The following is a 17,423-nucleotide window of genomic DNA, read 5'->3' as shown; positions in this document are numbered from 1 at the left end:
AAGTTCTTAATGACATATTTGTAAAGTGGTCCAACAAATGTCCATGGATGCTCCTTCTTGCAGTTGCTAGAAAGGTGTACTAGAATGGCAGGATTTCAAGGTGCCATCCTGGATCATAAGGCATTATCTAAAAATGCAGACATAAAACATTTGGCCCTGAGCTAGTTTACCTCCAAAATGCCCACCTCCTAATTTCCATGTTATGAGAAGGAATTCAACTTTTATCTTTTTCAATCACTATTATTTTGAATGTATATGTTGTATACAATTGAATCTAAATCTAACTTATATGTGCCTCATACAGATCGAATATTTATTATCCATCACTGAAAATTTTATACCAACAAAGCAATATTTTGACATTAAGTAGAGAGTCAACCATGAAAACTTTCTTCCTAGTTGTAGCAATTATGGAAAAGTGGGTAAGGTAAAAGGGCAAAGATGAATAAATGGGTTATTTCATACTAATATAATGGGATAATATTCAGATAGATGAATTTATGTTGCAATAGCTATATATTTTTCTCATGCTCCTAAAACTTGTTAGCTAGTTGATGAGAACTACATCCTTAAAATTGTTTTTCTTTTCTGATTTTATGTTCCAGATGATCTCAAAGTCAATGGGAGCAAGGTAATTGATTTTTGACTGCCAGGAAACAAAACAAAAAAAAAATTAGAAATGAAAAAAAAAAAACCAGCATAATAATAAGTTCTATGTTTACCAAGGCCTGAACCTAGCTTTCTTAATAGCATTGGGCATAGACTGAAAGACCTCAAGAAGGTGAAAACATGATACACCTAATTCATGGGGGAAGCCTCGCCAGAGATGTCTATTCACCAGTCGGCACAGAAGTGGCAGAAACACTGCAGCTGAAGGAGCTACAAAAGCCCTGGACAAAGGGAAACCTCATTGGTAATTAATTGAAGTTGTCTGATGGGTGCTAAAGTAGGGTTAATTGCCTGCATCATTTAATCCAGAGATTAATATGAATCATTTTATTTTGACAGCAGTAGCCTACACATATATTTGTGCTGCAAAAGCCTGAATGTTACACTTTTTTGGCCCCTTGAAATTAAAGAAGGAAATTAAATATTAAACGTGAATTGTGGGTGTACTATCATTTTTATCATCTACTCAGTCTACCAAGTCTCTGCACCATTGCTCATGCAGTTAATTCTCCACTTAATGCCTTTCCCAGTCTTCTTCATATTATCTAAATTATATTCAGAATTTAAGGAGTTAGGCAAATATTTTATGAATAACTTTGGCTGAGAATATTCATAAGTCTCTGTGATCGTATTACATTCTTGCAGAGGTTCTTCAGGAACTTCCCTCTTTTATTATACACACACACTCTGCTGTAGAGTCTAAATAGAAACAGAAACTTCTCAAATTCCTTGGCATTCTGAAATAAAGAAACATGGAAGAATCTCTTAGCTAGATTCCAAATTACTAAATTTCACTCCAGGATAGATCAATACATGATAAATAAACAAATAGGTAGATAGATATAAAATACATATTAAAATACATTTAATTTAACTTATATTTGACAACTTGATAGAAAAATATTTATATCTGCATATATATCTGTAGCTGTTTTATAGAGTCTAAATTTGTAATTGCTTTTACACATCTCACCATTTTACATATTTATTTTGGTTATTTTCTTTTTTTTTTTTTTTTTTTTGAGACAGAGTCTCGCTTTGTTGCCCAGGCTAGAGTGAGTGCTGTGGCGTCAGCCTCGCTCACAGCAACATCAAACTCCTGGGCTCAAGGGATCCTCCTGCCTCAGCCTCCCAAGTAGCTGGGACTACAGGCATGCGCCACCATGCCCGACTAGTGTTTTCTATATATATTTGTTGGCCAATTAATTTCTTTCTATTTATAGTAGAGACGGGGTCTCGCTCTTGCTCAGGCTGGTTTCGAACTCCTGACCTCGAGCAATCCGCCCGCCTAGGCCTCCCAGAGTGCTAGGATTACAGGCATGAGCCACCGCGCCCGGCCGGTTATTTTCTTTTGTTAAAATTCCCTGTACATTTTCCATTTACTTATCATATATACTTATTTTTCCTTCTTTGGTCCTAGTATTCTTGTAATATTTACAAAGTTCTTTCTTACTATATGAATTAAATATATTGGCTTCTATTTATTTTATAGAAATATGTTATATTTAATTTTTCTAAAATGTTTTTGATAGCAAATGAAGAGCTACTTTTCTCAAGAAAATATATAGAAAAAATTTATTTTTGGAAGAACCTTATAAAATCTGTCACCAGTTTCTACTGTACTTTCCAGAAATGATTCCAATTTTCTAAGAAATAGCAAGTCCTTTGAGACAGGATGAGAGGTAAATTTTCAGTTGGCAACTCATCCATAGGGGAAATTTTGGGGCTTCTCAAAATCTTTACTGAAATCACATTTACTCCTTTACTTTTTTCTAACACATGTATCACCCAATTCTGAAATGTTCATTTTGTCAAAAATTGTAATTCTAATGCCAGCACAGTTACTACCATGCCTCCTTGGCATGTGAGTTTCTGTCAAATCCATCAGGCTGAGTCAGGATGACTCTTCCATTTGACCATTTAATTCCAAGGGTCTATCAGTTCTGTCAAAAGTGTTCTCTCTGCTGAGATTCAGGCAGAAACAAGTATGATTTCAGCTAGAAGTACATGTGAGCATGGAAACAAGAATAGCCTTACAAAATATAACCAGAATAAATTTCCAGCCCCATGTAGCCCTATTTCAACATTCAAAAGGAATAGTTTATCAACCAAAAGTAGTGTAAAATAATTCTAATATTCTTATATCTCTTGAAACTCATGAAAGTACTGTACTCCCCCCCTTTGTTTCTCACTCCCTGGTGATTTCTATGTCTCTCTTCCCCTGAAATGGCCCTGAATCCCACTCTACATTATTCTTTTTGATGGGGGGGTGGAATCCTTCCTTTTATTTTCAGCAAAGTACTAGGGTAATGGAAGGTCAAGTCTCTAGCACAGGGTCTGGATGGAAATTCATGGAAAAATAAAAGGAATTGATAGGAAACCACTTTTAAAGCCATGTTTTTAGATTTATGCAATCTAATGCTACAGGTGCTAGGCACCATGGCTGTGTATATCTATTAAAATTAAATAAAATTAAAAATTCAGTTCATCCGGCATGCAAGTCATATTTCAAGAACTTAGTAGCAGCATGAGGCTAGTGACTATTTTATTGGACACTGCAGACATTTAAAGATTTCATCACTTCAAACGGTTCTATCCAACAAGGTCAATCTAGAAATTTAAGAATTATAAAAGGCTCATGAGGTTAATTAACGTGGCCATGATGGGTTTTGTGGCCTCTACAATAACTGATGACTGATGGTGAGACTAGCAGCTGGAATTTTTAGAAAAGAATTGATTGCTAAGGTAAATTTTAAATTGTTTGCTGTAAAGTTGTTACCTCCAAACCTTAAATAACAGTATACCAAAGTTCTGGGATGATGCTACATAGAGAAGTTTGTAAATTAAGACATTTGGGGGGGGAGGGGGATAATATGAAGCTAAAAAGGACAATATACACAAAAGGGAAATATATAGGTTAGGAATAGAAACTGGAGTTAAAAAAAGAAATAAAAGCCGAAGCTAACCAGGAATAAACAAAGTTTTTAAGAATCCTTGGAGATACGGAAAAGGAAGTTGCTTTTCCATTGTGAATGAGGTAGGATTTATACCAATTTATTTATTTAGAAGGCAATCACAGCCACTTTAGAAGTAGTCAAGACTCTGAGACAGAGTTGCATGATTGCATGGTTTTATCAGTGGATATAACATAGTCAGACTAGTGTTTTAGAAAGATTCCTGGATTGATAAGGAGATTGGGAGTCAATACTGTAGGTAGGAGAGAGACTTAAGGGAATGTTGCAGTAATAGAGATGTTGTTGGTTTGAGCAGGTGAATTGGGAGATGGAGAGAAATACCTGGATTTGGGGGCTATTTTTAAAAGTGTTATTTGTTGGTTACAGAAGTACTTCATGGTGATTTGACATTGGAGATAAGAAAGAGAAGAAAAACAGAAAAATGATCATGGTTCTGGCTGAAACTTCTGGTTTTATAGTTTTGGCCTTTATTGAAAATTTTAAGTATTTTTCTGAACTATTTATTTGATCCTTCATTGAGCCTCCCACTTGTTTATTTTCTTTTTCTGAAATATTTAATGTTTGCAGTATCATTTTCATCTCTTTTTTACTTCTCCTTGAGCATGGCATAAAAATGGTTGCTTTCAATAAAAACATTATTCAGATTGCTACTGTCCATATCCACAATATACTACCCACACTATATTGGATTTCGTGCTCTGATACGTAGCTCATGAGCAAGAAAATATGAAAACCTCTCATCCAATGTGTACTTTCTAGTAGGCTTCCATTATTTCATGAGTCTGCTTGGGTCTTACTGACATCCAACACCACCCCAACTAATTTCTTTAATACTCCAAATTATCTGATTTTTTTTTTTTTTTTTTTTTTTTTTGAGACAGAGTCTCAATCTGTTGCCCAGGCTAGAGTGCCATGGCATCAACCTAGCTCACAGCAACCTCAAATTCCTGGGCTCAAGCAATCCTTCTGCCTCAGCCTCCCGAGTAGCTGGGACTACAGGCATGTACCACCATGCCTGGCTAATTTTTTTCTATTTTTTGGTAGAGGCAGGGTCTGCCTCTTGCTCAGGCTGGTCACTCCTGAGCCAAAGGATCTGCCCACCTCGGCCTCCCAGAGTGTTAGGATTACAGGCGTGAGCCACTGCACCCAGCCTTATCTGAATATTTTAAAAGCTATATTTCCTACAATGCATTGACAATAAGGTTATTCTAACCCTACGTCTTCATAGAGAGTACCCCTTGTATGAATGTAATAGCTAGAAAACAGTGCCATTGCCCATCGATCGGTTCAGTGCATGCTACTTCTATCCTGATCCCGACACCAAAACAGACACAGACCTCCTCATGAGTTGTGTTGTATGGGAGTTGTCATCACTGGAAGAAAAGATACATTGTATCTTCCTCATTTTTTATTTTTTTTTGGGGGGGTAGACTGTATTTTATGAGGTAAATTCTATATAATATTTTTTTTTAATTCAAACTTCTGTGCCTTAAGAAAATGAACTTTTCCTTGGAGTTTTTGGCAGCAACATGTTTCTTAGTCTGATTTTTTGTTTATTTTTGTACTTTGTTTTCATTTATTTCTGCATCTCCATTAATTTGAAAGCTGGTAGATTAGGCATATTTTATGTTGGAAATTGTCTTGATGGAAGAAATTTAGTTTACCAAAATAGAAAAAGAATATACATTATTTCTTACTTAAAATATTTAGAACAGCTTTAAATTTCCTTATGAAAATATTAATAATAGTAACTACACTAGAGTTTTTGGGTAATGGCTTTACTGAGATATAATTCAAATACCATACAAAAAATTGACACACCTAAAGTGTACAATTCTATTTTTGTTAGTATATTCACAAAGTTGTACAACCAACATTTTAATCTAATTTTAAGTATATTTTTCTCCTTCCAAAAGAAACCCCATACGCATTAACAGTGATCTACTCTCTTTCTTCATAGAATTACCTGTTTAGACATCTCACATAAATAGAAGCAAACAATATGTCATTTTTTATGAATGGCTTCTCTCACTTCCCATATTGTTTTCACGGTTCTTCCATGTTATGGTATGTGTCAAGACTTCAGTCTTTTTTGTTGTGGAGTAATAATCCATTGTATGGATATAACACATCATAAGTTTTCATTCTTCAGTTGATGAAAATTTTGGTCATTTCTACTTTTTAGTTATGATGAATAATGCTAATGTGAATACTCATGCACAAGTTTTTGTGGGGTGTTTTCATTTCCCTTTCGTATATGAATAGAATTAAAATTGTCAAATGGTTTTCCAAAGTGGTGGCACTATTTTACATTCCTACTAGCAATGTGTAAGAGTTCCAATTTCTCCACAACCTCAGTTAACACTTACCTTCTGTGATTTTATTATAGCCATTCTACTGGTTTCGAAGTAGTATCTCATTGTGGTTTTGACTTGCATCTCTTATAATGATAATGATTTTAAGATTCTTTTCATGTGCTTATTGACAATTTATATACCTTCTTTGGAGAAATCCTTTGGTCATCTTTTAATTGAGGTTTCTTTTTTAAATCTTTATATTATTGAGTTGTTAAAAGGTATGTATAATTATGAATACAAGTCCCTTGTCTGACATATGGCTTGCAAATATTCCTTTCTATTCTGTAAGCTGGTTTTTTTACTTTCTTGAAGGTTTTGTTTGCAGCACAGTAGTTTTACGTTCTAATGCTGTACCACTGATCTACGTTTTTTATTTCTTTATTTTAATTCAGGATATTATGGGGGTACAAACATTTTGGTTACATGAAATGCGTTTGCCTCGCTCAAGCCAGCGCTACAAGCATGTTCTTCCACCACACAGTGCACCCTGTTTCCATTAGCTGTGGGTTTTCTCTCCCACCCGCTTTATCCCCCACTCCCCACCTATCACCTGAACTGCACCCAGTGAGTATTTCTACTATGTGAGCAGCACCTTAATGTTGATCAATTATTACCAGTTTGATGGAGAGTACATGTGGTGCATGTTTTTCCATCCTGTGATACCTGACTTCGAAGGATGGGCTCAATCTCTATCCAGGGTAATATAAGAGGTATTAGATCACCATTGTTTTCTGCAGTTGAGTAGTATTCCATGTATACATATAACACATTTTTTTAATCCACTCATGTATTGTTGGACATTTGGGTTGTTTCCACGTCTTTGCAATTTTAAATTGTGCTGCTATAAACATTCAAGTGCAGATGTCTTTATTATAGAATGTCTTTTTTTCCTTTGAATAGATGCCTAGTAGTAGGATTGCTGGATCAAGTGATATTTCTATTTTTAGCTCTTTGAGCTATCTCCACATTACTTTCCACAGGGGGTGTACTAATTTGCAGTCCAACCAGCAGTGTAAGTGTGTTCCAATCTCCCCACATCCATGCCAGCATTTGTTATTTTGGGACTTTTTGATAGAGGCTCCTTGGAGTTAGGTGAGACCTTATCGTAGTTTTGATTTGCATTTCTCTAACAATTAGAGATGTTAAGCACATTTTTATAAATTTTCTGACCATTAGTCTATCTTCTTTTGAAAAGTTTCTGTTCATGTCCTTTGCCCATTTATTGATGGGGTTGTTTGATTTTTTTCTTGCTGATTTTCTTAAGTTCTATATAGATTCTTGTTATCAGCTCTTTATTGGATGTGTAGAAAGCAAATATTTTCTCACATTCTGTATGTTGTCTATTTACTCTAATGATAGTTTCCTTGGCTGTGCATTAGCTTTTTAATTTGATCAGGTCCCATTTGTTTATTTTTGTTCCTGCTGGATTGCTTTGGGGGTTTTCTTCATAAATTCTTTACCTAGTCTAATGTCTACTTTTTTGGGTCACTTTCTTGGAAGTTTTAGCTGAGAAACTTCTTATATTTTATTCTAAAAGTTTTATAATTTTAGTTCTTACATTTAGGTCTATGGTTAATTTTGAGTTAATTTTTGCTTGTTTTTATATTTAGCCTGGCTACCCAAGGTTTGCTTCTGTATCAGTAAAATTTACTTATTATTTAAAGGTTGTGCTGTATTCCCCTTAGCTGGTTAGATTTGAATACTTTATTGCTAAATATAATGACTTGAATGCTACTATCATTATTTAGGAAATTTACATTTTTGAACTACTCAGCCAAGGACTAGTAGCTTGGAAGTCCCCTCTCTAATAGCCCCTGACAGGACGCAGCTTTGGGCATGCACACAACTTTACAGTCTGCTGAGGATGTACGTGGTTTTATTCTTAATCCTTTGGAGTTACCTCTGTTTCTAAATAGCTTATTTTTCAGTCAGTGTTTGGTCAGAACTCATGTTTAAGCCCCTTGTGCCAGTGAGCCTTCTGCCCTGTGTTGATGGATCAGTGTGCAACCTGAGGAATGTTTTAAATTCTTCCCATATCCTGCTCTGAGCACTCCTGAGTGGACACAACTCAGCACATGTGCACAGCCTTCTCAATCCCCAGAATTGACTCTGATCCCAGGACAGCTCTTCTTAGCTGTATTTTCTCTATTAAACTTTTGGCTGCTCTACTATTTTGCTAGTATTACTGAAATATCAGCTTGCTGTTAATTGCTTTCCACCAAGATCTTCATTATTTTTGACAATGCCCTTAGGTATGAAGTTCTCCATTCTTTGTTCCAAATAAAGTCAGTCCCCTCAAACAGAGCTGAGGAGCTCATTATCTTTAAGTCTTGTCTTTCCCCCGGACAGACTTGTGTGCCACTGTACACCAGCTGGGAGTGGGAACCTGCTTTGCCCAGAGTTACATTCCTGCTCCATTAGCGAGTAGTATTTGTGCTATTGTTTGAATGTTTGTATCCCCTCTAAATTCATGTTGAAACTTAATCCCCAATGGAAGGAACCACATTAAGAGGCGGGACCTATAGAGGGAGTTTAGGCTCAGAGGACTCTGCTCCCATGAATGGATGCTGCCTTATAAAAGGGGTTGAGGGGTGAATTTGTCTCTTCCATTACTTTTGCCACCTGAGGACACAGCGTTTGTCCCCTCCAGAGGACTCAGTGTTCAAGGCACTGTCTGGAAGCAGAAAGCAGCCTTCTCCAGACACTGAACCTGCCAGTGCCTTGATCTTGGATTTCCCAGCCTTCAGATCTGTGAGAAATAAATTCCTGCTATTTATAAATTACCCAGTCTCAGGGGTTATGTTAGATAGCAGCACAAGCAGACTAGACAGAAATCACGTGTGTGTGTGTGTGTGTGTGTGTGTGTGTGTGTGTGTGTGTGTGTTTGTGGGATGTAGCAGCTTGCATTAATGACATGAAATCTGTGTCTTCTGAAAAAAAATTGGAGGAGGTGATCAGGCCCCCAGTAGTCTCAGCATGCACACCTGGGTCACCTTTGGCTCTAAGAGTCAGGGCTGGGTGGGAAAGGGATAGCTGGTCCTCTGTATCACACCTGCCTGAAATAGAGCTTCTGAAATATGTGGTTGGTAGTAGAGGATGATAAAAGTAGGCAACCTGCCCCTCCAGGGGTGAAACATGCAGCTAAGCAGAGGGGAAGTGCAGTAACTCAATAGGTTATGACTCAAGTGCCCCAGGCTGGCTGTTGCTCTTATTCAGATTTAGTAGATTTTCTTGATTAAATGTTTTGCCATTTTCTATATGCCCTTTGGATAATTTCCAGACTTTAAATGATTCTGTTTTATAATTTTCACCAGTTAAATGGCTAGAAAGGGAGGCCACAGTGTTCTTTACTCCACTGTCCTGTAAGTTCTGACTATATGATTATTTTAGTATTTTTAAAATTTTTGATTATTACAAAGTGTAATAAAATTTTGTCTTTTGCATTCTGCATATTGAATTTCTGTGCTCTTAGAGATCAATTTATGAAATTTAAGCCTAGAAATAGTAATAAAATAGTAAATCTTAATATTAAAGAATCTTGTATTTTCTTAAATAAGTATGAGCTGCATTAGGTGGTAATTAAATGTTAAGTAGTTCATTTACACAGCCTAGTTTTATTCACTAATACATTTAATTAGTGACAATTACCTAGAATTCCAGAAACAAATCTCTATGTATATATAGGTTGACAATTTGATCTGAAGTCAAGAAATTTCTTTATAATTGATAGATTGCCAATGTTAATTAAGAGGAATGCCACATAAATTACTCAATAATAGTACTTACATAGCAATATTCATCTCCTCCCACTGTTTCCTATTTAAATGTATTATTTTCTACAAAATGCTGTCTTAAAATTTTTGTACATTTCTTACACTTTGGAAAGTTTATTTGATGAATGTTACTTTTGTTTATATAGTTTTATTAATAGTAGAGTAGCCTAAGCTGCTATCACCTTCCTCTTTATTGTGTATTGTATTTGTTAAGCCTAAGAATTTTAATTTTATTTCAAAATTCATAGAAATGGGCTTCAATATCTCTCTGGAATAAAATTATCATCTGTGAAGATTAGGTGAGATAAATGTAAGTAAGATGAATATAGGAAAACCTAGAAGGAGATATGAAAAAGAGGAGTTATTTAAAAAGCGTGAGACACATTTCTTAACTTTTTAATAGGAGCTTTTGTACCCTTTATCTTCATATTAGAAGCATAGATATTTATGAGTTTGTTATTACATGAAATTTTGAAGATAGAGACATAAATACATACACATACATGCATATATATGTGTGTAAACTATTCACTAAAAAGTTTCCCTGAGTAATGTAAATTGACACATAACTACTAGTTAACTTTATTGAAACTTGTTGGGTCACACTTATTTTTCACATTTTTCATACATTTTCATTCACTTTTACCTAGAAAATAGACTGTTGTAAAGGGAAAACAAAATATAAGTTTAGAAATTCAGAGCAAGGAAGAATAAATTTGTCTATAAATACTATTGCAGTGACTTCTGCTTATGTGGAAGCTCTTGTGAGGACCCAATAAAAGGTATGATTCTGGTCCAACTTTCAGTGTCTATATCTTTGTGTGTGTGTGCATGCATTCACACTCATGTATGTGTGCCTATATCTAAATCTTTATCTGCACATTTTGTCAATGTATGTTCCCACAGTGAATCCAGATTCTGCAAAAGTCCCTGTGAGTACCTACTACAAGATATCTCACAGTAGCTTTGGTGTGGGGAGAGTGTGTGTGCATATGTGTGTGTGTATTTATCTGCAAAATTTGCCTGTATATGTCCCTATAGTGGCTTCAGCATGTACAAAATATCTTATGAGAACCCATTATAATGTATTATCCTGGTAGCTTGATTGTGATTTACCTTGAACTATGAACTATCTTTAATCTTACTGTCATTTAAATTTACTAAATTAAAACCCCCAAACTTTGTGGCTTTTAGCAACAAGCATTCATTCAGCCCCTGATTCTGCAGACTGGCAGTTTGGGTTGGAGTCAATTGATGGTTCTTTTGGCTCCTGTGTTTGTGTTGAGCTGTATGATTGCTGGCTGGAGACAGTTGTTTTGTGAAGGCCTTAACTGTGAGCGCTGCTAACACGTCTCCTTTCCATGTAATTGTTTCTCATCTAGCAAGCTAGAATGCATCTATTCACATGATTGCAGGGCTACAAATGCACTAAGGGAGCAAGCAGTAAGCTGCAAGTGCTTCCTAAGTCTCTACTTGTGCTACACCTGCTACTTTTCAATTGTTCAAGGTAAATCACATGGCCATGCTAAAAGTCAGTGGGAAAATAGACTTCACCTTTGATGACAGAAGCTGGAAATCACAATGCAAGGAAAATGATGAGGGAGGAAACTCTTTGGCTATATCTGCAGTTTACCACTCTCTTGATTTGTTAATATTTCATTTGAATATACCCCAATTGAGTTATTTCCCTATTGTATAAATGGGAAAAACCACATCCTAATTTTGTTATTCTCAGTGATATTTTAAAACTTAATTCATTCCTGTAAAGGTTAGTTTCGCTATACAACTGTTGTTTTCTCTACTATTCTGAAATTATGTCCTTGAAAATTGACAAATTGAACTTCAAAATAGTATAAGCTTCATATTGGATAAGTTTATTTCTTTTTCCTAGTTTTAAAAATCTCTTTATATTGAGTCATATTTTTTCTTTGATATAATTTAACTCAAATGTTAATACAGTTGAAATAGGATTAGATCACAAGTTAATTTTCTCTTTCAAATTTTTCTACTAAGATTATTTGTACTAAATAACAGATAGAGAGATGTCTGTATATGTTTGTGTATATATGTATGTGTGTCTATAGAACATATATTTATGAATACATGTATAAGTAATATATACTTATATATAGTGATATGTAAATATAATGTGCATTTATGATATATATACTTGTGGGGCAAAATTGAATGTTATTATGTTTTTGAATTATCTTAAAAATAATAATAAAAGTTTAAGTTGATTACAAAAAAGTAACAGCCTAGAAAACTAAATCTTCCAAATATTATAAAACATTATTCCCTAGCTTATTTTATTTTTTCTAGGATAAAATGTCTAGATGTTTCTACATTTTATTTTTGTCACAGCATTCTTTAAGCCAAGAAAATATACATGCTCAGTTTTTTAAAATAATTTTTTGTGCATTTTGGTTACCAAGGGCAGCATTTTCATGCATCTACTGAATTTTGGCTTTTATATCATTGGATTAATTAATTGTTAATACTTTACTTCAGAGATTCTTGAGTGAACTATGCAATTGGGAAAAAAAAGTGTTGTGCTATTTTCAGTTGTGAATTATGTAGTAAATAATTTGTACTGATATTCGTGATTGGCTTCTTTATAAAGAAAGCAAAGGCAATATTACCCAAATAATAGTGTCATGTTCACTTATGCATTGTCAGCCATATTTTTTAGAATAGACTAGAAAGAGGTAGTACCTGATCACAGAGAATCCTATGGGAGTGCTGTACATGAGAATGTCACTCATCCTGTCTTCTAACATGATAAAAAAAACAAAATAGAGAAAATATTTTATTCACATATTATGTGAATTGACATTTTATGAAAATATAGCATTGAACAATGTGTCATGACACTATTCATAATAAAAAATGACAGCAGTTGAATTTTTCTGCAAATATCTCTACATATATTACCCACATATATTTTGAAATGTGAATTTGCAATTGCGAGGAACAGGTGTCTAGAATTATCATATTATTCAAAGCATGAAAGGAACGTTATGGTGAGAGCACTAGGTGATATGTATAGAAAAGTAATTTTATAAGCAGCCAAGAGATAACCCCTTCCTTTCTCCCAGTATCCACTTTGATTAGAGCAGTTTAATATTTAAGTAATTAACTATGAAATGTCCAATTTCCTTAGTACTATGTTTGAAATTCAAAAATTCATGTTATTTTCAAGCATGAGTTCTATTGTGGAACCCATGCTGCACAGACAGCTCGAAACTTCAATGAAGTGCTTGGGAAGGATGCAGCTAATGAATGCACGGTACCTTAATGGTTTGAAAAGTTCTATCTGGTGACTTTAGTCTTGAAAATGAGCCACACGAGCAACATGACACCAAAGTGGATAACGATGAGCTGAAAACAGTAGTGAAAGTGAATCCATTTTAGCCTATGTGTGAATTAGCAGCAAGATTTGACGTTACTGTTCTAACAATATTGGACCATTTGAAACAAATTGACAAGGTAAAGAAGCTGGAAAGATGGGTAAAACATGAATTAAATGAGCATCAGGAATGCTACTGATTTCTATATGTTGATTGTAACCTGAGACTTTGCTGAATTCGTTTATCAATTGCAGTAGAATCATGGCAGAATCTTTGGGGTTTTCTAGATATAAGATCATATGGTCAGCAAAGAGTAATAGTTTGATCTCTTCTGCCCCTCCTTTGAATGCTCTTGATTTCCTTCTCTTGTCTGATTGCTCTGGCTAGGACTTCCAGCACTATGTTGAATAGAAGCTGTGATAGAAGGAAACCTTGTCTGGCTCCAGTTCTAAATAGGAATGCTTTCATTTTTCCCTGTTCAGTAGGATGCTGGCTGTCACATAAGGCTTTTGTCATTTTTAGGTAAGTCCCATCTACGGCTACACCTATTTTGTTAATCATTCTTATCATAAAAGGGTGTCGAATTTTGCCAAATGCTTTTTCTGCATGTATTGAGAGGATCATATGGTCTTTATTTTCGCTTCTATTTATGGGGTGAATTACATTTATAGATTTACACATGTTGAATTATCCCTACATCTTTGGGATGAAGCTCACTTGGTTGTGATGGATTTTTTTTTTTTTTTTTTTTTTTTGGTAAGCACCTGAATTCAGTTTGTTAGGATTGTGGTGAGAATTTTTGTCTCCATATTCATAAGGGATATTGGTCTGTAGTATTTTTGTTGCATCCTTTCCTGGTTTTGGCATCAGGGAGATGTTGGCTTCATAAAATGTGTTTGGGAGGATTCTTTTCTTCTTGATGTTGTGGAATAATTTCTGCAGGATAGGAACCAGTTCTTCCTTGTAGGTCTGGTAAAATTCAGGTGTGAAACCATCTGGTCTGAGACTTTTTGTCAAACTGAGAACCAAATAAAAGACTCAATACCCTTCACAATAGCAGCAAAGAAAATAAAATAACTAGGAATGTATTTAATAAAGGAAGTAAGAGACCTCTACAGGGAGAACTATGAAACACTGAAGAAGGAAATTGCAGATGGCATGAACAGGTGTAAAATGCTGATGGGTTGGCAGAATCAACAGTGTTAAAATGTCTATACTACCCAAAGTGATCTACAAATTCAATGCCATCTCTATTATAATGCCAACATCATTTTTTGCAGATCTAGAAAAAATAATTCTATGCTTTTTGTGGAACCAGAGAAGACCCCATATAGCAAAAGTAACCTTAAGCAAAAAGAACAAATTGAGAGGCATCAGTTTACCAGACTTCAAGCTATACTACAAGGCTATTGTAACTAAAACAGTATGGGACTTGCACAAGAACAGAGATATAGACCAATGGAATAGTACTGAGAACTCAGATATAAAACCATCCTTATATAACCATCTAATCTTTGACAAAGCAGACAAAACATACACTGGGGAGAAGAATCCTTATTCAATAATTGGTGCTGGGAAAATCGGATAGCCACATATAGAAGACTGAAATAGGATCCACACCTCCCACCTCTCACAGAAACCAACTTATGATGGTTAAAGACCTAAACATAAGGCATGAAACTATAAGAATTCTAGAAGAAAATCTTGAAAAATCTCTTGTAGACATTGGCCTAGGCAAAGAATTTATGAAGAAGATGCCAAAGGCAATCACAGCAACAAAAAAATAAATGAATGGGACCTGATCAAACTAAAAAGCTTCTGCACAGCCAAAGAAACTATCATGAGAGCAAACAGACAACCTACAGAATGGGAGAAAATATTCACATTTTATACATTTGATAAAGCGCTGATAACTAGAATCTATAGAGTATTCAGGAAAATCAGGAAGAACAAAACAACCCTATCAAAAAGTAGGCAAAGGACATGAACAGAAACTTTACAAAAGAGGATAGATTAATGGCCAACAAACATATGAAAAAATGCTCAACATCTCTAATCAAGGAAATGCAAATCAAAACCACACTGAGATATCACTTACCTCCAGTGAGAATGGACTTTGTCAAAAAGTCCCAAAACAACAAATGCTGGCATGGATGTAGACATATAAGAACACTCATACACTGCTGGTGGAACTGCAAACTAGTGCAACCTCTGTGGAAATAGTAGCAATAAAAGTATCTCAAAGAGCTACAAGTAGAACTACCATTTGACCCAGCAATCCCATTACTGGGCATCTACCCAAAGGAACAAAAGACATTCTATAAAAAAAGACATCTGCACTAGAATATTTATAGCAGCACAATTGCAAAGATGTGGAAACAACCCAAGTGCCCACGAATACTATAAGTGGATTAATAAATTGTGGTATATGTATGTATACTACGGACTTCTATTGAGCCACAAAAAACAATAGTAATATAGCACCTTTTGTATTATCCTGGATAGAGCTAGAGCCCATTCTACTAAGTGAAGTATCACAAGAATGGAAAACCAAGCACCATATATACTCATCATCAAATTGGTATTAACTGACTTAACTGAGCAACACTTAAGTGTACGTATAGTAGTAACATTCATCGGCTGTTGAACAGGTGGGAAGCAGGAGGAGGGAATGGGTATATTCACACTCAATGGGTGCAGTGTGCACTGTCTGGGAGATGGACATGCTTGAAGCTCTGACTTGGGTGGGGAAAAGGCAATGTATGTAATCTAAACATTTGTACCCCTGTAATATGCTGAAATAAAAAAATTAAAATTAAAAAAAATAAAATATATATTACATGAAAAAATATACTACTAAGCTCTGATATCCAAGATAGCATGATACTGTCATAAAAAGAGATGCATAAATCAATGGACCAGAACAACCAGAAAGGACTAGACAACCCAGAAATAATTCCACATATTTACAGCCAACTGATTTCCAACTAAGGGCCTTAGAATATACATTGGAAAAAAAAACACCCTCTTTAATAAACAGTGCTGGGAAAACTGGATATTAATGTGCAGAAGAATGAAACTAGACCCCTATCTATCACCATATACAGAAATCAACTGAAAATAAATTAAAGACTTAAATGTAAGATCCAAAATTTTGAAACTACTAGGCGAATACAAGAAAACACAGGAGCAATGCTTTGGACATTGTTCTAGCAAAGATGTTATGAATAAGACCTCAAAAGCACAGGCAACAAAAACAAAAGTAGACAAACGGGATTATATAAAACTAATATGCTTCTATACAACAAAAGAAACAATCAACAGAATGAAGTGACAACCTGCAGAATGGGAAAAAAATATTTGCAAACTATTCATCAAACAAGTGATTAATATCCAGAATACACAAGGAACTCAACTCAATGGCAAAAATAAAAAAAGAAACTGATTAAAACTGGGCAAATGATCTGAATAGACATTTCTCAATAGAAGACAGATGAAGTATGTGTGAAAGTATGTGAAAAAGTGCTTAACATCACTATTGTATTTCTGACAAACATAAAGTAAATGCCAAAACATATATTATTTATTCTAACAGTGGTTTGTATAAAATGTGATAATACAACATGTCAGATATAAATTCTATTTCTAAATAACAATTTGGGAAAAAAACTCTTCACCAGGAAAGTGATTATGAGAGGCCATACACTTGGTGAACAAGAATATATTTTTGGAAGATTGACTAGGTTTAATTTATGCTTCTGATCCTTTAAATGTGGTGTTAATTTAGAAAAGTCATTAAACCTGTCTATATCTCAGTTTCTTTAGATGAAAAATCAACAAATAATATTTAAAAACACCTGTTTTTATAATTAAATAGATAAGTTAATATACGAAAAGAATTTCTAACTGCAACTGGTTTATATTAACTGGCTTATATCTAACTGCAACTGGTTTATATTAACTAATACAACTTAGGATTATACATCCATAAGTTCAATTGTATATTATAAACATTTAATTGAGCCAGAGAATATCAGCATACATTATAGGATAGTCATATTTATATTTTGTTTGCTGTATAAATATTTATTTTCAGATTTCATATATATAAATGTAAATTACTGTTTTGGTTTCAAACTTCCTCAATATATGTTTTCCATTTATAATATTCAAATTACAAATACAATACATCTAAATTAATTCTCTGCTGTTAGTAAATTGTAGGGCACACACTCAAATAGAGATAAGACATTGTATGTTATATTTTTATTTCAGTAAAACAGAAACAGCTTTAGTTAT

This window comes from Microcebus murinus, chromosome 1 (assembly GCF_040939455.1).
Source record: "Microcebus murinus isolate Inina chromosome 1, M.murinus_Inina_mat1.0, whole genome shotgun sequence".
NCBI classification, from domain to species: domain Eukaryota; kingdom Metazoa; phylum Chordata; class Mammalia; order Primates; family Cheirogaleidae; genus Microcebus; species Microcebus murinus.
The sequence above is the reverse complement of the archived record's forward strand: the minus strand, read 5'-3'. Positions refer to the sequence as shown.